The sequence below is a fragment of the Lutjanus erythropterus genome, chromosome 1 (genome assembly GCF_056507025.1).
Source record: "Lutjanus erythropterus isolate fLutEry1 chromosome 1, fLutEry1.hap2, whole genome shotgun sequence".
Classification (NCBI taxonomy): Eukaryota; Metazoa; Chordata; class Actinopteri; order Lutjaniformes; family Lutjanidae; genus Lutjanus; species Lutjanus erythropterus.
In genome coordinates, this window is record NC_139317.1 from 23,392,938 (window position 1) to 23,414,685 (window position 21,748).

Here is a 21,748-nt window from a genome sequence, read left to right on the forward strand (position 1 = left end):
GGAACAATAGCAGAATTGTCTCTTTAGCCATTAGCCTCACATTAAGTATGCAAAGCAGGCCAATCATCACAAACAAGTCGTAATGGAATACTTGCAGCAAACAGAATCCTGCTGGGGAGTGAGAAGCCCAAATAACTGGTGTGCAATTTATATCACACATCAGGATGTGTCTGGTCCTAGTCTCCCTGGATACAGCCTGGATGCTCTGTGCTGGGCTTGGCTGGGCTGAGTGGTGGCATCCCAGGGTACTGGTGGAGACTGACTGGAGCCCACACACGCATGCCTTGAGATGCAGCCTCTCTCTCCTGTGTTTCTCTCTCCTCTCCATCCCACCCGGCACTCAGCTGCCTTCATCCAACTGACTCATGAGGAAATCCTCCACGAGAGGAAAAAGCTGCCAGCTCCAATGACAGGAGGGGAAAAAAAATTCTCAAAAGCGGGCATCAAAGAAAAGGGAAAGAGCGCAGAACCAACGCTCTCGCAACAAGACAAAAAGAAAAGTCAGAAATCGCTGTCGCTCCGCCCAGTCGAAATCTTCCGCCTTTGTTTTTTGTCTCTCATTTTATTTAGTTTCGCAGTTGTTTTAGAGAATTAGCATCTGCTACTGAGCCTTTGTAGAGGGATTTACGTGCCCCCCTACACATTTCTCCCATACCACCCGTCCCCGCCCCTTCCCTGCCTCCTTTTCCCTCATCAGTCTGCCAGACAAGTTTTTCCCACCCAGTCATAGTACCCAGGCAGCAACCCCTTTTTGTGGGTGTGCTTGTTTGGTGTGGGTCTGGTCTGTGAGTGTGGTGCATGTCGTGCCAGCTTGGATAGGAGGAGAGAGGAGGAGGGAAAAAAACTCTTTGTAAGTTATGGGAACACTATGAGACAGACGCAGGCGCTCATAAATTATACGGTTCATTTGCATATTCCTGGCATAAGACATTATGCAAATACTGGTCAATTTGCATAATGGATTCCTCTTGTTGCCTCAATTGCCCAGTTGCTGCTTTTTATTTAATAATGAAAAAAAACAAAGAGTGTGAAACAAGAAAGAATAGCATATTTGAGCCCTGTGAAGCCCCTTGCCACAGCTTCTATGAAACACCAGACTAAGAAACACTTTGAAGAGCAGGACAATTTGTGCTCAGATCATCTCTAATTATACAGCCACACAACTGCCAAACAGAAAATGTGTACAGCATATATACAGATATAACAGACAGAGTACTGTACGTAACAACTGATACAGCAATTGGGTGCAGTGTGTCGCATGCAGTATTTTTGAGCGTTTGTAAATTTCTCTCTTAATTAGTCAATTCTAGTGCGGCTATTAAAGCGAGCCGCAGCACTGCTAATTAGCAGCAGTATGCATACCCTCTTCAGAGGGAGGGGGGGTTTATTAAATAATTAAACTATTTTTGTCTCCCGCTTTAACCTCATAAGCTCCGCACCAAACGACCAGAATATAAATCTACGAAAAAGAAAAAAGCAGATGTGGCCAAGATAATTATTTAATCAAATATGCGATACCGACAACAACGCTAATGACAAGACGAGAGAGAGAGCTAATTACTGCACGTAATATACAGAGCTTTATCACAATTGTCCGAATAGAGAAAGTCATTTGTTTACAACCCGTTCGTTACGCTTTCTGTACATATCTCACTAAAGTAACGGTGAACCAGATGCTCACAAATGCAGCTTAAAACAACAGCGTAAGTGATAGTGACACAGTACAATTAAAGACAATTACAAACAGTGAGCGAGAGAAAGGAGGGGTGTGTAGATCTGGAAGAGAGGTGGGGAGAGTAAAATGGGGGAAGTACGTAAAGAAAAAAAGAACTGAAGGTGGTCAAAGGGGGATTTTGATTATTCATAAAATGCCAGGACAACATTGTGCAGTGGGACCAGCCAGCAAAACGTCAACTTCTGTCAGCTGCAGGCAGATAAGCAGCTTCTTCAGTGTGTACTGTGGCACATGCAGGCACAGATCACCCTGGGTTTGTTGCACTACACCAGGGCTGCTGGTTGTGGACCAAGGCTCTCTGTTTCTCCATCCAGGACCAAAGAAGAGGAAGGGCAAAGCAGAGGCACAGCTAATGCCAGGCACCGAGGTTACATGGCATGGAGCGATGCAGCTAGCCCGTCGACTTACGAGGACTGTTAGAGGAAATCATCAGCTTTTAGAATCAATTAACCCAAATGTTAATTAATGTCAAGCTCATAGAAGAAAAAAAAAAGGAGATGGAAGGCGGGTGTCCTGGGCATGTGGAAGGAAAACTAGTGTGAGGAGGAGGGTGGGTAAGAGAGGGACTGAGAGAGAAAGGGGATGGGCAAATAAGGGAAACAAGGAGCGAATGCGGTTGATGGCAGAGAGAAGTTGGCACAGTGCCATCCATTCAGTGGTAGCACCAAGGCGGACTTCTGTTCGCTCTCTAGGGTAGATGGTTAGATGTAGCCTGGGAGACAGAAGGGTCCTGTCGTCATTTTGGTAGCGTCACATGCTTTGAGTTTTTCTTTTATATTGTTTTTCTTTCTTCATGGATGGAGGTCTGTCTGATAAATATTAGAAGTTGGAGAGAAGATAAATATTCAGACACATATTCATCCTCACTTCAGTATCGCCTTGGAGGACAAGTAAACATCTGCTGACGGAGAGAGATAGAGAGAAGACAGATGTAACCTACACCTGAATGAATCTTGGGAGCTGGCATTCAGATGGATATAGCTGTTGCTGCATGGCACAATGATGGAAGTAGAAGGGTGGATATCCAAAATATGGCAAAACTGTGTATCGCAGAAGATGTGAGACAGGAAGTGAACTTACAGCAATGGGTGCCAGATGCACAAGAGCGGGAAATGGATACGGCGTCACATGGGACTAACGAACGAGGTGGAAATTCTAAAACAAAAACAAATGAAACTTATGGCTGTTTTGTTGTTCTAGTGATGAGTGGGGGTGTGGCGGTGGCACAAAAGGAAGCTCCTCCCACTCGCTCCTTCTTGCTCTCTCTCTAACCATCTGAGGCACAGCTCTCTGTGCCAGGCAGCCAGCCAGCCATCTGGGCAGGAGACGCCATGCCAACTCATTCGTTAGCAGTAAAGGACGTACCCTTGGAATATACAGGCGATGACAAATGCCATTTCCATCTCACAGTTGGCATTTATGGACTTGGGTAAAAGTCATTGGTTTGGAGGATGCCCAAGGAGCAATAATCTGGCACTTGTGGGTCTCAAGTGGGGTGCCAGCGGGAGTGTGATGGCATCACATGGCACGAAAACTGGCGAAGGACGAGGGAGATATACCGCAATTAAGCCAAATCCACACAATCGGATACCCTTCACGTACCAGTTGCCAAAAACAAAAGAGAAAAGAACAAACAGAGACATTACAGCATCCGATAAGACTAATTAGAGCAAAATTTGCTTCGTTAATTAGGATGACACACTCAATCAAAGGAACGACCTGAATTATCAACAAAAGAATCTTTAATGGGGATAAAAAAAACAACAAAAACAAGACGAAGCAAGACAAAAGCGGCGAATTGTTCAACTCTTAGCAGAGGGTGTGAAGCGAGTGCCTCTTTTTGTGCCAACTCTCTTCCCTCTTTACCCCACATTTTCCCCAGTGTAAACTGCCATTTCTTATTGCACTGGCTGGCAGTCACACTGAACATCTACCATAGCCACTGCTGCAACAGACGCTGCCAATCTGCCAATCACTTGTGTGCCTGCCTACAAGAGGAGGAGGAGGGGGGAAGAATGGACCTGAGGGACTGTGCCTGAAGCTCAATAGCAGCTGTTTACAATGTCACAGACACAAAAGAGAGACAAAAAATGCAAACATGAGGATGCATACTAATGAACTGCCAAAACAAATTATAATCAGCCGACAGACAGGAATTAATTAACTTTTTTCCCTCTATTTGAACTTGTACTGATCAAAATTAAAGCACCCATCCTGTTGTCCTCTACAAGATAGATTTTCTGTGATGGCAACTTCTTGGAGCAGAAAAATCTTAAAAAGTCATGAAAAGATGAGGAATTTCTACATCTGCAGCAAGCCAAGCACTAGCAGAGAAGAATGCTGGCATTTGTGATTCATCTATATTCACAGCAATCATCATGGACTTCAGTTCTTATGGGTTCAGTATAGTATCCAGCAGCATGAGAGCCAAGTGAGAGAGGTGGCACGGACACAACAAAAACTGAGAGGAATGGGTACAGAAGGCACAGGAACAAGCAGGCATCCTGAGTTCAAGAGACACTGAGGGGGAGGTGCTGGCCTGCCTGCAACCAAACTGGGGGTAGTGAGGCCGTGGGAACTCCTTACGTCCTCCACACCCACTCCCCACATCTCCACGACTTTTTTGCCCCCTTCTTGCCAACCATCCAAAAGAAATGAACAAACTCCACCCTTTCAGGATTTTCCCTCCTGCGCTAAACTACCATAAACAGATGCAACGCAGACTTACCAACTGGTTTGAGTTGCGGTTCGGGGTACTCTCTGGGTCCGAAGGAATGTTCCTGTGGTTCCCGCGAGGTCTGCTGGCATCGGGCACGGAGCCAAGGATGGGCATCGCTGGAAAAGACACACAACGGAGGCTTTCATTAAGTTCGTTTTCATTGTTAATATGCACAGTCGGAATTAAAACAGTAATTAGCAACGCAAGGATATTCACCCACTGGCATCCAACAACTATTGTTTCTTTTTTTTTCTCCTGGATTTCTTTGGACAAGAGGCATGGTTGTACAATATGAATAATTAAGGAAGTCATCCAAAGGGAGGGATTATAACATCTTTGTGCTTGCTACCCAACCTTGGCACTACCAAGATGTCTGAATCTGGTTGTACCACCACTGAGGAAGGACCGCTTGAAAGATGGCATCTTTTTGGGCATCTCAGATGTGATAATCGCGATCGCAACAAATACGATTAACAAATTAAATTGTAATTGATGTCGTATTTTTTTCCATATTCATCGCCGGGAAACGTGGATATTCTAATCTTTCGGAGCTAATGAACTTTGGATAATCACCCTTTTATTTAATTCCATGGGGGATGTTAATTGTGCAGCGTCTTCATTACACAAATGGATTACAAAAAAAAAAAAAGAGGGCTTGCACGAGAGAGCAGAATGGAATGGGGGGTGGAGTGTGTGTGTGTGTGTGTCTGTGTGTGTGTGTGTGTGTGTGTGTGTGTGTGTGTGTGTGTGTGTGTGTGAGGGAGAGAGAGAGAGGGAAGGCAAGAACGGTATTTTTCTTCCTTCGTTATATGCCAGTAGTCAAATAATGCCACAGTACTCACAAACAAGCAGAGAAAAGCTCCTGCATTGCCCGTGATGTTCATGTGCTCCCTCTTGGAAAACCTGCTCTCTTTGCTCTCTGCCTGCTCTCTAGAGCACCAACTCTCTCATATGAAGACATCTGCCTCTCCTGGTTCTGGATCTTACAAAACTGGAGCGAGAAGAATCCCTTCCTGGAATCTAATTTCTCTCAAAGTGGATATTATTTGTGCTATTCAAATGATTAGTGCATTAGCAGCATTGATCTTTATTAGAGTGGTGTTCTTGGCGCCTGGCCGAAGCGGAATGCAGAGGAGACAACAGACACTGTGGCGGGCACTGGCTAATGTCCTCTGTGCTTAATCATCCTACAGCAGAATGGTTTTATGCATATTTCATTTGCATATCATTAAATCGCTAAGGCATACGAGCAAATGGCAGCGGAGAGCGAGGGACTGGAAACAGAAAAGCATAAAATATAGAGAAAAAAAGCGACTCATTATGCGATGACAATCTTCAAAGCTGTGTGCCTCGTTTCTGGCAACCTGCCAATTCGTTTAATTCAACATTAATTAAAAAAGTCAGTGTGCTCAACCTTTCCGACACGGATTAATTGAGCACCTTGCAATCTGTGCAAGGACCCATCTCACATACAGTGAATGTCTGTTCACGTAGAACTAATGGATGTTTGTGGAATTGTGAATGGAACAGAAATTAGATTATTATTGCGATTTCTGACTTTGAGGTATTTGCATGTGGCCACCTAAATTATGAATACAGAAACATGTCCGAATGAACAATTCATTGTTAATTTTTTTTTAAGAGTTCATGTATATGTTTAAAATATTATACAATGTGGGCAGAGCACTGCAGGTGATTGTTGGCAGCAGGTGTGAGCCAGGCTGGGTACAGGCTAAACGACTGAGGACTTAAAACCTTCTTACTTGTAACTTGGGAATTACTGAGACTCTTCTGTTCTGTGTCTTTTCAAATGATCTACCCACACAAGACAACAAAAACTGCTTCAAGTTATTCCTCACATAAACACACCCCAAAATAAATGCCACAACCAAACCCAAACTTGATTCTCACTTTAGAACCAGGCCCATTATATCTGGATTAATTAGTGATAAATTAATCCCCTTTATACACACACACACACACACACACACACACACAGTACATACTGTGAGATTTCAACATTTTATAAACTTGGAATAACTGATAAGAGATGTACCATATAGGAAGATGCCATTATTGAAATTAAACGCAATGGGACCAATAATAGTACTTTCCAACTAGTTAATTCTGCCTCCTCTTAAATAAATCTAATTTCAGGAATTTGAAAATGTAACAGTTTGAAGAAGACTGCAAAAAGCCTCTTTCTTAAATCTTCCAAAAGAATCACTTCCTGAAGAAGATTTAGATTACTGTGACTTTCAAACAAAAAGATAAAAAATAAAGAATGGAGTCTAATTCAAAATTCACTTTTTAATTGAATGAAATCAGCTCACATACAAAAAAAATACCCTGGTAAGGTACAACATTAACAGCATGGAAAACAATTCTGTGGTAAAATTTTACTCCACAGAGAGCTGTGTATCTAATTGCGGCTCCCGTTTCCAGACATCCTTGCTTAATTCTTCCCCTATGCAAGGCAAATCCCCCCCCAAGCCAGAATATTCAAATGAAGTGAGCTTCACGCCTCACACAATTAGCCATGTTTAGTAATTTGAGAAATGATTGCCGCAGGTGCGAAGAGGAGGGGCAGCACAGACGGGGGGGAACAGGCTGGCAGGGGAAACCCAGTGAAGTGGGTGGGTACGAGCCTGGCGCTCTGTAACCATGGCACATGCAGATGTCGCTGTAGTTCTTCCAAAAGCTTCTACCGAACAAGCGGGGGGAGGTAACGAGGAACTCGTTTGGCATCACACACCTCCACCATGCGTTTCTAAGGAGGAGTGTTAGTGTGCAAGACTGGCGGAGTGTGGGAAAAGAGGCTGGCAGCCAGGGCCAGAGGAGCTGACGTGGGTGAGACCAGGGTGAGGGGAGATCCTGCCCTGCATGAGAGAATGTGGACGCAAATAGCGATAGTGAAGCCTTAGGAAGGTTCAGCAACACCAATGAGGTGTGTCTGTATTTCTGAGCCTGTCATAAGATGTAGACATTATGCAGAGTGCTGATATTAATATGCATGCGGGCCCTCTTTATTATGCAGCTCAGCGTGAGGTAATATTGCCGGGCTGTTCTGCCATGCTTTGGTTACTGTCTGAGAATGTTATCTCTCGCTGAACAAACACAGCCCTTATTTCTTCATGCTCCCATGAAAATGTTTAATTATCAATGATATCTGCTGAGGTCAATTTGAAAAGGAAACACAGAATCTCAGGTGACAATCTCTACCACTGACAGGGAGAAAACTGACGATGGGAAATACATCAGTAGGATTATATGGTCCATATGTTATCAATGGCATGACATTTAGCCAAAGCATCATCAGAGCATATATTCAGTGAGCAGACATATTTTCTATTTGTGCAACATTCACACTTTCACACTTTATGGTAATACCCATCAATATACTTTCTGTATCTATTTGTTCTACAACCTAACTAAAGTTAATTACTGTAATACAGGAAATTCAAACCAACAAACGAAACATAACTTTATGGTTGTGATTCAAGGACATTTATTATCGTTATACAACACAGGGTTGTACAACAAAGTAAGAGTTGTACTCCCTTCATACTACATACTAATAAATAAAAATATTCTAGATGTTTTTGAATAATTATGTATAGAATTACTGTCACCAAAACTCATCCTGATAGTTGAAACTCGAGGCTCTTCACTAGATTTCAAAATAAGGTTGAGTCTGTAAAAATAGAAACACTACTCAGTCTGTCGGTGTTTAAGTGGTTACATTAAATTTGTTCCATACAGTCAGGAGCATTGGGTTTTAGATTAGTTATCAAAAGGAGATCACATAGAATAGCCTAAATGTGGGTGATTTGGTTTAAGAGATAGTTTGGATACAGTATTGGGGAATTTTACAGTTTCTCCTACTTTTCCAGAGCCAGAAAGTAATTAATGCCTTTGGGAAGATCCTTTTTTATGTATTTGGTGTAGTCTGAAGTTAAGTAAAACATCAATATTAGTCTATCTTGGCACAACTGTTGAGTGTCTAAGGGATCAAATAACATAATCATAAACAGAGATCCATTAAGTTTTGTCTGTGGGCTGGTCCATAGTCTCAGACTTTGCAAACCCCTGCCCCACAAGCTTGGAATGGGCAGATGAAACGAGGTGTTTGCAATCTGTAAGCTCATTGATAGATGCCAATAGATCCTACACACTGGCCCTTTAAAAATATGACTAACAGAACAAATTATTGGTCCCAAGAATTAATTCACAAATATTGTCCAGCAAAAAGTATCAGCACATGTCTCCTTAAACAGTACAGTCAGGCTACAAGATAGTTCCCACAGATTTTTTCTACTTCGCCTCATTTCTTGCACTAATAAGTCAACTGTATACCACACTGGGTCAGCGTAACCTCACCTCAGCATTTGCACAGCCATGCACCTCACCTTTTGGCTCATCACACACTGATGGAGTTGACAGGAATTAACCCCTCCTGTAGTGAAATCCATGCACCTATGTGTATGCCTCAACCAAGTAAATCGCACACATGTGAATAATCACATACACATATACAGACTCACACTGAGCATGCGGGACCGAACATTTAGTGACTAGCTGCGAAGCAGCACTATCTCTTTAACCACTGTCTTGTCTGGGGTCTGCAGATTAATTGGTTCCTGGTAATTCTATCAGATTAGTATTAATACGCTGTCACAGAGGCAATCGAGGTGACCCCGCTGTCTCTAGCTGGCTCTCCATAAACTTGTGTGAAGGTCAACTGTCAATCAACCTACACAATATGATAATCAGTCTTTAAAGTCAGCATGAGGATGCCATTAACACCAGCAGTAATGGCTGATGAAAGAACTGTCATAACGGCAAGCCTCCAGGGATGAATGCTTATGGATTGGCTGGGAGCAGAGGGAAAGAGGAGGAGGAGGAGGAAGTTCAGCCATAGAGTGGATGTGCAATCTGTGAAATCCTGAGACTGTGGTACTGCACATTAGCAATACCTTTAAGGGACAGCTCACCCCAAAATCCAAAATACAAGTTTTTCCTTTTACCTGTAGTGCTATTCATCTATCTAGGTTTTTTTGGTGTGAGCTGCCAAGTCTGTGGTAGCTGTGGAAAGGTCTGTGGATTATCTTGATTAACAAGGCCATGATTTCTGGAAAGAGAAAGAGGTGTTGAATTTTTCAAATATATATTTTTTGGCACTTTGGGCACATCAACTAGGGTGCTCTCTAGTTCCATTATTTTCAAGAGAAGGTAGGCACTTCTATGGCTGATATCTCCAACAATCTAGAGGGATACATATCAGTGCAGGGGATAGGAAAAATATGTACTTTTGATTTTGGGGTTAGCTGTCCCTTTAAGCCAAGAACACTATATAACTCATGAGGGAATCTTTTGTATCCCCATTTTTAAGTCTTTTCTAATGTCACAGTTCAATGTGAAAGCTGCAGAGCCTTCTTGTTTTCAGTGAAACTACAAACGTGAAATGACCTTGCACTTGAAGGACATGTCCAGTAGGAAGTTGACTCTGAACTCACTCCTCTTAACAGAGTGGTCCTTAAAGCACACTATGGCTGTCAGAGAGATAAAGATGTAGCATAACAGTGCGACTATTCTGCCTGGTCTGTGGAGAAGCTGCTGCCAGTGTGCCTGCTTCAGTGAGGACAGACTTGACTGCCCATGAGAAACTCACTGTATACTGAGTAGAGTAGGCCATCCTAGGGGATATAGTCACTAAATGCCCCTCCTGAGTCCTGCATGCTCAGTGAGATTCTGTATGTGTGTATGCGACTGTTGGCATGTGTAGGATTTACTATGTGTGCAACAGAAAGAGACAAAAGATATGAGAGGCCTGCCATGCACCTTGTCCAGGTCAGAGCTTGACAAAGGAGAGTGGGAGAGGAAGTGAGGGGGAGGGAGGACAAGACGGAGAGGGAGGAGAGGAGAGTGAAAGAGAGTGCAGAAGATGAGACAGTGTGAAAGAAATGGTGTCTGTGCTGTGTCCCACAGGGCCTGAACTGGGCGGCTGGCAAGGGAGCCATTACATGCGTGTCTCTGACAGCTCACTCTCTCATTACGCCAGCAGACAGTTAACACCACAACTCTTACACCCCAGCTTTGTAATGCACACTATATCATCACCCACCACACACACTTTAATAGTTACAGTGGCTACTTTGATATACTGTATGTTAAAGGAGCAACTTATAAAGCGTGCTTCTTTACATTTGAGCTCTGCGGTGCCAATTCACGCCAGGACCACAGTTAAAGTCTTTGGCTTGGTAAATTTTTCTAAGAAAAACTCTTGTGGGAACCCTGAGTGGAGCTAATTAGAGTTTATATGTGGTAGGGATGTTGTAATATACGGGTACTGACGATAATGTGACATTTAAAAAAATCAAATATTGATATAATGTTATAATAATGACAATATTGTGTCAATTCTGTGCCTCTTAATACATACTGTATGCTCTCTCCTCCCCAATGCCACCAATGGACATATTTTCACCATCCATTAAGTTTAGGTGATCTTTTTCTACACTTTTGTATATTTTTAATTTATTTACCCCCTCAAAAAAGGAGTCAAAACACACAATAAACAAAGTTAAAAGTAAATTTGACAAATAACATTTTTTCCTTCAAGTTTTCTATAGATATCAAGATAATATTGTCATCATGAATTCTTTTAGACATGATATATGATAATATCACTGCATTAATGACATGATATGGATTATAGCAATTGTATTTTTACACTATGCATCATATACACATTTTCCCTAAAATAAAATAATGTAAATTTTAAAATCGTGCACAAATATACTTAGAATATGATGCATCACCGTAGATTAAACTAGCTAAAAGTACATGAAGTAAAATCAAATATCACTAAGCTTTATTTTTGGCCAAATACCTCAACATTGCTGCAATATTGTAGGGATGACTACTGTTGCTTTAACAAGATATTAGCACAATGAGACTTTTGATAAATAATCATCAGCAATGTGGTTATAACATTAGAAATGGAGTTAAGACATATAATAGAACAACTAAATCAGTCTGGTTAGTTCATAAAATCACATCACTTTACTGTATTACAGCCTTTAAAACCAGGAAAAGACCACACTTATGCCATATTATATTATATTATACACAATATCTTATCAATATGTTTCCTAGCCTTAGTGCTTAGCCTTAAAAAATGCAATGTGGATAAACACATACAGTTATTATTAATTTTTTTGCAAAACAATAATGTAACTGTATCAAACTGGACGATCTGCAGCATCTTTAAATAAATTCAATTTGGGGTATCTGTTTGCTGAACAGCTGTTGCATAATGTGCTGCAAGTATTTGTTGACAAACAAGCCAGAGGCAGGAGTTTGGAAGAAGATACAGCAGGAAAACCAAATCACAGAGCTCGAATGACAGATGTAAAAAAAAAAAAAACACTATTAGTCATATGACACTGTTTACCGGATGCAGGTACAGTGAATGAGACGACATATGAACATTTTTACAAAGCCAAATGTTGCACTTTGTTTTGGTCATTAAATCTTACCATAAAACCTTTTTGAATACACATACATACTTGGTAAAGTTTATTTAGTTTGGAGTAAATTGCTCATAGGAGTCCACCTCCCTTCTCCAGTAGTTTTCATCACCTCATCATTAGTGGCCTCTCCCTCCATCTTTCCTACCTCTTTAACCTCAGTTTTCTTATATCAATTAATCTGACTGTAACAGAATATGTTAATTTTACTTGGCTCAACCCCTTTACTCTGCTTTGATAGCATCATCCCAATGCATGATGGCTGCCAAGATGATCTCCCAAAGCGCAGTATGTTGGATGGACAGTCACAGCGCTACCTGGGACGGGAGGTTCCCTGTCACATGTGCCATACTGATCTAATAATACTAAGTCCTGCAGAAACACTATGAGTCCTTGCCACTGAGAATCTCTAGAAATTATATGTTACTCACAATTTACAGTACTGTCAGGAGACAACCTGTCTGGTGGAAATCTCCCCTGTCCCACCCACTTAAAAGGAGCTGAGGCTGTGAATGTGATGAGAAAAAGGCAAGGAGCACTCATAAGAATAGAGCTAGGCAAGCACACAGGAACATGACCTCTGCTGGCTGTGAAAAAATTCTGCTGCCTCAACATTTTACTGCTAAAGGGCAATGACAGACTTAATTGGACTGAAAAAGACATTTCTTCAAGACTTTTTGGCAAATCCTCCCGCTAGGGTTATGAGAGCTGCTCAAACGCCAGAGCCAACTTTGTATTTGTGAAGCAAGAGGACATGCATCCGTAGCTCAAAGTGCTGTAGGTATTAGTCAACTCATTGATACAAATTCATGGTATAAATACAGCATACAATTTCTGCATGGAGTTGCCCGATGGGCAGGGCAAACATGGTCCTCATTTAACGTCACCCTTATTCCTGTAAAAGCAACATATGGGGTCACATCTTAAGTTAGCTTATGTTAGCAAAACAGCAGCTAACTAGCTAGATAATGATTGATGTAGATTAAGTAGCTATTTAAAGCAGAGCGCGAAAAGGGACGGGACTTTGGAAGGGTCTATTGTGGTCATATTCAAGCTAGCCGTAACAATGCAATGAGACATCCCCCGAAAAAATTACTATTTAAAATCCGCTGCCTGTTGTGTGCACTGATTGCCTGGTTCTACTTAAGCAGTCATTTCTTCTTACTATTATTTCATATTATTAATTATTATTATTATCATTATTATTATGTCAACAGATGAACTGTCATTCTTTTTGTTAGCAAGTTGGAAGAATGACTGCAAAGATGTTTCTGTTGCAGGGTTTCCTCTTTACGCTCTTAGCATTTCCTTCTTTTTAAAACAACAGGAGCAGCTCAGTCGGAAACAAAAATAATTCTTGGAAAGCTGACCAGCAGCATCTGTTGGTTAAAATGTGAATGCACTACAGAGAGGCACACATTATGCAGTCATATTTCCACATTTCCACTCAGCTTTAAGCATCAACTTAATATACAGCTTTTATAAATGCTCAATTTCCCAATTCCAGCCATGATTATTTTATTACAAAGACTATAGGGCACTACTTAATGCTGCCTTCAGTTTGTCACTGGCCCAGGCCAAGCCCCTAGCCATCGGCCTGTGTCATAAGATACTTGCCACTGGGCCTAACAACTTTGCTGGGGAAAGCCTTGTGTTGTATCTTAACAATGCATAACATCTAAAGTTTGTTCTGTCCATGAAACTCACTAGACCTGGTCAGTGGAGTGCGACTTCAATGCCCACTCCTTACCCATGTCCAGTCTTATATAAGGCTGCAAAGAGAGGACGGATGGAACAGAAATACTGTAGATGGAAGCCTTGTTTCAAAATGATTGACACAAAAGGCTTGTAATAAGGACCTTGAGACCCATTTTCATTTTTATTCCCACAAGCCAAAAACATTAAGCAGTGTTTTCAGTGCAAATCTGGGGAATTACCTCAATCATGGCCAGAACAAAAGGAGGAAATGTGCCTTTTAGAGCTAACAGCCTTTAATGCCTTTTACTTCTTAGAACTTTTTATAGATTTGCCTTCTTCTTGTGAGTCGACTCTGAGGAAAAGGTTCATTAAGATGAAATGCCTATTTCTCCTTATATTTCTCAACGTGGTGCACAGGAATATTAGCCAATCTCCGCAGAAATACAAAGCAAGACTTCCCACGGCCAAAGCTCTTTGGTAACGTTGGGTTTGTTAGAGCACTATGCACTTGCCTGCCTACCATCACACTAGTCACATTGAAGAGGAGGTGCAGGATCAGAGAGGAAAAAAGGCAGAGGAATATGGGTACAAGAGGGAGAGTGATGATAGGATGATAGGCATAGATAAGATTGGGGTAGGACAAAGTAAAACTAAAAGGTTGGGAGGAGGTGAGACGGGACTGTAAATACATTAAGCACAGGAAAGCTTCATGACACTTTGCAAAAGATATATGTTGGTTAAATGCTGCCTACATGGTTATTGGTGTCAGATTCAAAAATCTTTTGTACAATGAGGAACAAAGAGTTTAACTTAAGTATGTACTTGGATAAAAAACATGAGACATCAACAGGGTCAATTACTGTAAGATAAGAATAAAGGCATGTTGAATGCGTCAAGAAAAGAAATTTACTCTCAATTTATTACCCTTTATACTTAGAGAAGTAATCCTACTTAATATAACTACATTTAAAAATAATATGCTAAACCATGGGCATCAAACTTACAGCCCCTGGGCCACAAACAGCCCACCAAAGGGTCCAATCCAGCACACTGGATGACTTTGCAAAGAGTAAAAACTTGCAGAACAGTCATAAATTCCAAAACAGAACACATTTCTCTGAAGAAAACAATGAATAGTTATTGTGGTCACATTAAAAAGATATTGAACATTGTGCACAATATTGTCAATCAGCAGCTTCACTACAAAAGAATCTGTTTCAATCTCCTTCCTAGTGACCGGCTAATATGGGATTTTGAGACCTATTCCGATGCAGATTATAGAGGGAAAAAATTCACAGATTAACAACATGGTGTCAAATATAGTGAATTTGACTGTGCACCAATATGACTATGCAAGAAATAACTATATTAAATTATACTGCATACTGTATTTAACATGTTAAATAATTAGTAGAGAGGAAAACTTAGAAAACAAATAATTAAAATAATAGCTATTATACCATTTGTTTGGTACATGGGTGGTTCATTAATTGTGAACATTTTCAGAATGTATCATCAAGCAAAAAACTGGAAGGTGTTATTATTCATATGTTATTATGCAATGGTTTTACGGTTCCAAAACATATTTTGTAATCGATTTGATGTGAGGGAAACCCCAGCAGCAGAAACTACATATTAGTGTCAGTGGCATAATACATTAGTGGACAACTGCACGGGTGGACTTGAGTATGAAGAAAACACAAACACTGTGTCAAGGGCAGTAGAGAAGAACATTACAAATAGTGGCACCTAAGAGTGATGTGGACTGGGACACCACAGAGACATATGTGCCAGGATCTACTGTAATTGAAGTTGTGGTGAGGAAGAATGAGAGAAATTAACAAGACAAACATCCAGAGGACAGAGACAAGAGAATGAGATAAGAAAGAGTAAACAGATATATCTAAACACCCTTGAAATAAACTAGCTATCTTCTAGGTGGGGACAAACAACTCTGATGTACAGCAGTGACAGAAAACACTGATGTCCCTGGAGGCAAAAAAAACTGTGGTTGCTTTGAACAAATCTATAACTGTGACACTATGGATATACTTGGATGATATGTTGAATTAAACAGAATGAGTCATAACTCATGGAAGAGTAAAGTAAGGTAATGTAATGTAGCCCAAAACAATTGCATCTTGGTCAGTTGTTAAGGCCCTCTGCAGAGCTGGATGCACACACATAATTGCTACAAACCAGGCCTGAGAGGGAGAGGAAGTAAAGTAGCTTAAAGTGAACAAAAATAATATTATGGAATTCTGGCACAGAATACTGTCTTCTTTGTAAATAAAATTGGTCAGGGAATCTGCATCACAGAATTCAAACAACATTTCAGCAGATTTTATGCAGATTGTAAATGAATGAGATGCTGCTTGTAAAACTCGGAATGTTAATCAAGCACGTTACCATTTATTTATTTACCTATTAATGTATTTATTTATATGCTGAAGTTGTTGGGAGATGAATGAATAATGGTTAGACTGATGGTTTCACAAATTAACTTTAGCTCTCTTTGCTCCACACTGTACCTTGTATTTTAGAGGCCATGTGTTCTACATTTTATTCTGGTTGCATTTTCCAATAAATGGTCACATAAATGGTGGTCCAATAAATGGTGGTGATAGCAAAAAAATTAATAATTTTTTTTCAGTCCTGCTTGAGATCATTTTAGGCTGTTTAAATGTATTGTATGCTTATTTTGCTCAAAAACAATCATTGTTATCTTGAATGAATATTGTTTATCACATTATAAGCACAAAGACAAACAAAAACTGTAAACTGTAAAAAATAATAAATAAATATTTTTTAAAAAAGATTCCGTTTGGGCCGGTACATTACAGTGCCTTCTTAAACATCCCAAATGACATTCTAAAAACAATTTACAACAGCAACAGAACTGCCTTCAATTTGGAGCGTATTTACAGTGTTTAAAGTAAACATCTTAAACAATCCACTTATGTGGTATCACTTACTTTGTAGGTGGACATATTTTGTCGAGTTGTGATATATGACAATATTTGTATTATTATAGATGATGATGAAAGGTGAAAATAAATTGTGTTTTTTGATAAAGGAACATGCAAACATGTTTCTTTGTTGTCAGTTAGCTTACAGTGTTCTCACAATTGAAAAGCACCTGAACAACAAGCATAATATATTATGCCTGCAATATGTCTATTTGTCCAACAGTCAATAAGCTCTTTTAATATTTTGTTCTCAAAAGCTGCAGACGTCCATTATGGCAGCAAAACAGCATGTAGTATTACATCAGGCGTAGCCCCAACAAGGTTTTCAAGTTACCAAAATAAATATAATATGTATTGTTTCTCAATTAATAGATCTAATCATACAGTAAATGATTAAAAATGGGTGTTATCTTTACACATCAATATGCTTTTCTCAAAGAGGACATGCTGACTTGCCAAACAGAGGTGTTGTTACCAACATTACTAATGGCTTCATTTCATTTTATTCAGTTGTGCCAGTTTCAGGGCCCCATTATTGTGCACTGGAAGAGGTTAATGGCACATCTAAATGTAAATAAAACATTTTTGTAAGACAAATTTGGCCACATCCACAGTGGAAAAGGTCGCCTTACATAGTAATTTATTGGAGATGATTATGCTCACATCTCATGTATATTTACTCATGAACAGGCAGAAATCAACTTGGAACAAAGGACATGATCCGATATTGGTCAAAATCACTGAATTGGATATCAGGGGGAGAAAAAAAAAAAAAGCATAATCCAATACGATCCATTAGCCTGAACGATCACGTAAATACTTAACTAAAATTTGAGAGACACGCTTCAAACAGAGATGTGTCACAAGATGAGCAGCATGTGTCATGTTAACAGTAACTATGATGTGAGCGAGACCTGTCAGCAGCACAGTCACCATGTCAGCTGTGGAAAGTTATTTTAAGTTCAAGAACGAAAAAAGGCATAACTGCCAGGTGTAACTGATGCAATTTATTTCAATTTCATTTTGAATGTTTGAATGGTGCTGGTCAATTAAAAATGCTGCTAAAAGTTCTGTGTCTGAAAACATTTAAATAAAAATAGAAGTCTGTCATAACTAAGTCATGTTGTGGGCTATGCATTTCTTCATTAAGAAATTTGTTTCACAGCTTGAGCATGATGTTTTTTCAGATGATTAAGCACATCCATATAAATGTATTAAACAGCTTAGTTATTTAAGAAAGTGAAAAAAGATGGCATCAGACTGGTATGGGCAGATACTTGAGGTTGCCATATTGGACACAAGTGTTATCTAGCAATCTCTAGCTGGAACAAGCAATTTAGGACAAGTTTGTGCTTGTAAGAGGGTTTGCTGGATCTTAGAACATTGTATGAGCAAAACAAAAAAATATGAGTTCCAGTTTGAAAATATGAAAATGTTCTTTCATGATATCCAGTGTTTTAGAAAATCTGAAGGTCAACTTCATGCAATATACAAATCACAGAAATAGCAGGTCCCTAATGGGCAATTAAAATGTACTTACTGCTTTATCTTTACCCACGTGTGCACAACATAAACAAATAATCACAAAAAACACATACTTGATTACAAATTGAGTCTAAATCAATGTCTGGTGAGAAAGTACCACCAACAGCTCCTTGCAGGATGCTTTTACAGGCGGGAGCTCGATGATTTGTTAAAAGCACATAAGACCCATTATCACATGGCACATTACATCATTCAATAGTGGCCCCACTGCAAATATTAAAGCAAAACAAGGGCCTTTGATACAGAACTCTTCTTTATACCCTCCCTACAAGGCCCAGGACTAAATTGGATTTTCCCAGCACTGTTTCGTAATTTGAAACATCCATCATTTATTATTAAAGAAAAGAAATAAAGGGAAGAAAGGGAAGTACTGCCTTTGGCAGCATCAGGAAGACCTCAGCTAAACCACCACCCACAAATTTGTTCTTTTCCACACCCTTTCAAAGTAGGCAACTTTTCATACTCTTGCAAAGCATGTCAATGTGATGGGAAGCCTGCTTTCTTTTGTTCTCCTCTCTACCAAAAATATAGAAGTCAGTTATTATGCCTTTTAAATGCTTTAAATTATACATTTAGGGTTTCTGTTACTTTGACGTTGAATGTCAGATTGCCATAGTCATGTTTGACATCAGTGTTGATGTCATGTCCCCAAGAATTTCATTTTAATTTGAAAGGAGGAAGGAAGGAAGTGACTGTATGCACTAACAGGAATATTCAATTCATTCAAGTCTGTTGAACAATCTAGCAACTTTTATTTTTTAACAGTTTTGTCATGTTTTGAGCATATTCTGAATGAAAAGTCTCCAGCAATCAGACCTCTGAGAAAAATAGTTTGTGGACTGAGAGTACTCTTTATTCCATTACTTTATATACCTCAATCAAAAAGCCAGCATCTATATATAAAGGGCATTTCATCCTTGCTTGGAAGTTTGTGTACCGTTTCTGCAAGGAACCTGCCTTTGTCCAAACTTGTTAGGTTTAAATGATAAGTTAGTATAAAAAAGTAGGAATGATTTATATGGTAATGGATGCTGAGACAGCAATGTGTATGCATCTACATGATGGATATGTCATGTCAGACAGGACAAGGAGACGGACACGCTATTTTCAATGGCCCCCACAGAAACAGAAGGTGGTGGTGCATCTCTCAAAGACACCCAGGAAATCCTTCTTAATAAAAGCTCCTCCATGTCCTTTTATAATCCTGCTCTGTATTATCAGTGTGTTGCAGCTAAGTGTTGCAATTAGACCGGCCTTTTTCATGCAAATCAATTTGACAGCACAACAATCAGTTAGTTATGCTAGCTCCTGCTCTCTCATTCTCCCCTCTCTGCTCCTTCGCTCCCTTGCCCTCTCCCTCCCTTCTACCTCATTTTCTCTGGCATTTGCAGAGGTTGCTACATTTGCATTATTTATCATATAAGGTTAGAATATGCACCACTCAAGGCAAGAGAATATGGTTATTAGCACAGTATTACAAATGTTAAATACAAAATGCAGTCATTTGCCTTACTCATGCTCCGATGCATCCCCAAAATATAACAGGATCGTGCTGCACTTTAGCTTCTCAAATCAAGCATGGCATGATGGAGGAGGGACCTGTCCATGGCTCATGTTAAAAATACACATGCGAAGTGAGTAAACAGGTCCAACTCAGAGAGTTTTCTTAGTTTACATATTGCATCCCCTCCTTCTGTGTGGCAAGTCCTGATACCAGGCATCCAGGTATCAATTTACTAAAAACATGCAGGCAGCACCCATACAGCGCTTGACAGGTGGCACTATAGTATCGAGCCTTGACAGGATTTCAGCCTAACAACACTCAAACACAAACACACACCTACAATGCATGACTGCCTATCATACATGTACATGTTAAAGACAGCTCCAGCAGTAGGTCCCTCATATATTATGATGCATGTGCTGTTGGAAGGTTGGTCATTGAGAATATTAATAGATACCATTTGTTCATAGGAGGAGTCCCATCAAAGGCCTGCATGGACTTGTGCTAGTATGATGGATAGATGTGGCTTTATTACCATTAAAAAGTCATTTACAAGACAAATAGGGACAAGCTTTTTGAGTTATGGTTACTTTATAACACACTGGACCTGAAGACAAAATTACAAACAAGCTGTTAGTTTAACCACAGATTTCCTCCAACACCAGATTGTTTGCATAGTCAATAGTGCAAGTGAACTGAAAAAAGGGTGGTGGACACAGTGAGTATGTAGAAGTCAATACGGCCAAAGCTCTGTTCCACATACACAATATATTTATGGATGGAGAGAGTGTGTTTCACGTATGACCAGAGGGCCTTTTAGTCTCGCAGTGGTGGTGTCTCATTAACGTGCCAGCCTACTATAAAAACGATCTAAATTCATCTCTTCATCAAAGTCCTTAGTTAAGTACAGAGGCAAGATGGGGAGACAGCCAGGCAAAATCAGAAGGAAATAACTGCATGTGATCTTTTTTCTAAGGGTCAAATAAATTAAATCTGACAGAAAAAATATCGAGGGAGAATTTAAAAGAGATAAAAAAAAAAGAGCTGTGGGTGAGATGAGAGAGAGAGAGAGAGTGTGTGTGTGTGTGTGTGTGTGTGTGTGTGTGTGTGTGTGTGTGTGTGAGAGAGAGAGAGAGAGTGAGAGAGTGAGAGAGAGAGAGAGAGGAAGGGGAACATAGAAGAAGTGCTGCAGGATGGTCTGTGTGCCTTTAAACTGAAGTCTCAATCTCACGTAGTTTTGTTCCTTAAAAGGAAATCAGAGGGCTTAGCTGAGGCATTGCCTTGAAAGTCATGAATAAACATCAGATTGCCTTTCTGTGCATACATCATACATCACAAGATGACACTACCTAATGGAGGAGGATTCCTCGCCCTCCGACACATGAAAAGGCAGTGAAATTACCCACCAAACCATGCAGCCGCATGGTTCTAAAATGGACCACTGAGGGAGAGAAAGGGAGGGGCTAAAGGGGAGAAAGGAGGAGTACTGAAAAAAGGAATCTCTTAGTAAAATGGATCCCTGTGATAACCACATTGTCTCCATGTTGGCGAGTCTATGTTCAATACAGAAAAAAATGAAATACACAATAAGAATTTGGTTCTTTTTGCATGTCTCCAGGTGCTATTTCTCAAATTTTGTACTCCCTTTGCAATAAATGAGACCCCTCCAATAATTTCTGCAGGTGTTGATTCACACACACAACACCACATCAAGTATTTCATTTCATTTCAGACCAGACATTTAACAAAGTGAAGATGTTATTATTCCAGTTTCTTTAAGAAATAAATTGCATTTATCAGCGTGTCTCCACTCAAAGGGTGAATTTGTTATGATGGCCAGTGAACTGACTGCAGAAAAATGTCATCTGCTCACCAGCACACAGGGCCCACTGATAAGACCAGCTGCCTTGGTCACACTGTGTCACATCCCAGAATGGACATGCAACCAAGGTGCTGCACCTGGTGAGGAGGGCAGAAACGGACAGATGCACAATCAGTAGAAAGAAAAGATGCAAAAAGGAACGGGGGGCAAGTGAAAAGCGACAT

General features: G+C 40.2%; 1 long non-coding RNA gene across 1 annotated transcript in view; it reads right to left on the minus strand.

Annotated features, from left to right (window-relative positions):
* Positions 1-21,748, minus strand: part of LOC146332923 (uncharacterized) — an 89,738-nt gene that overhangs the window by 53,059 nt on the left and 14,931 nt on the right. Inside the window, exon 2 of the long non-coding RNA XR_014771288.1 lies at positions 4,464-4,570. This is a non-coding gene — a long non-coding RNA (uncharacterized LOC146332923). The remainder of the gene's footprint in view (positions 1-4,463; positions 4,571-21,748) is intronic.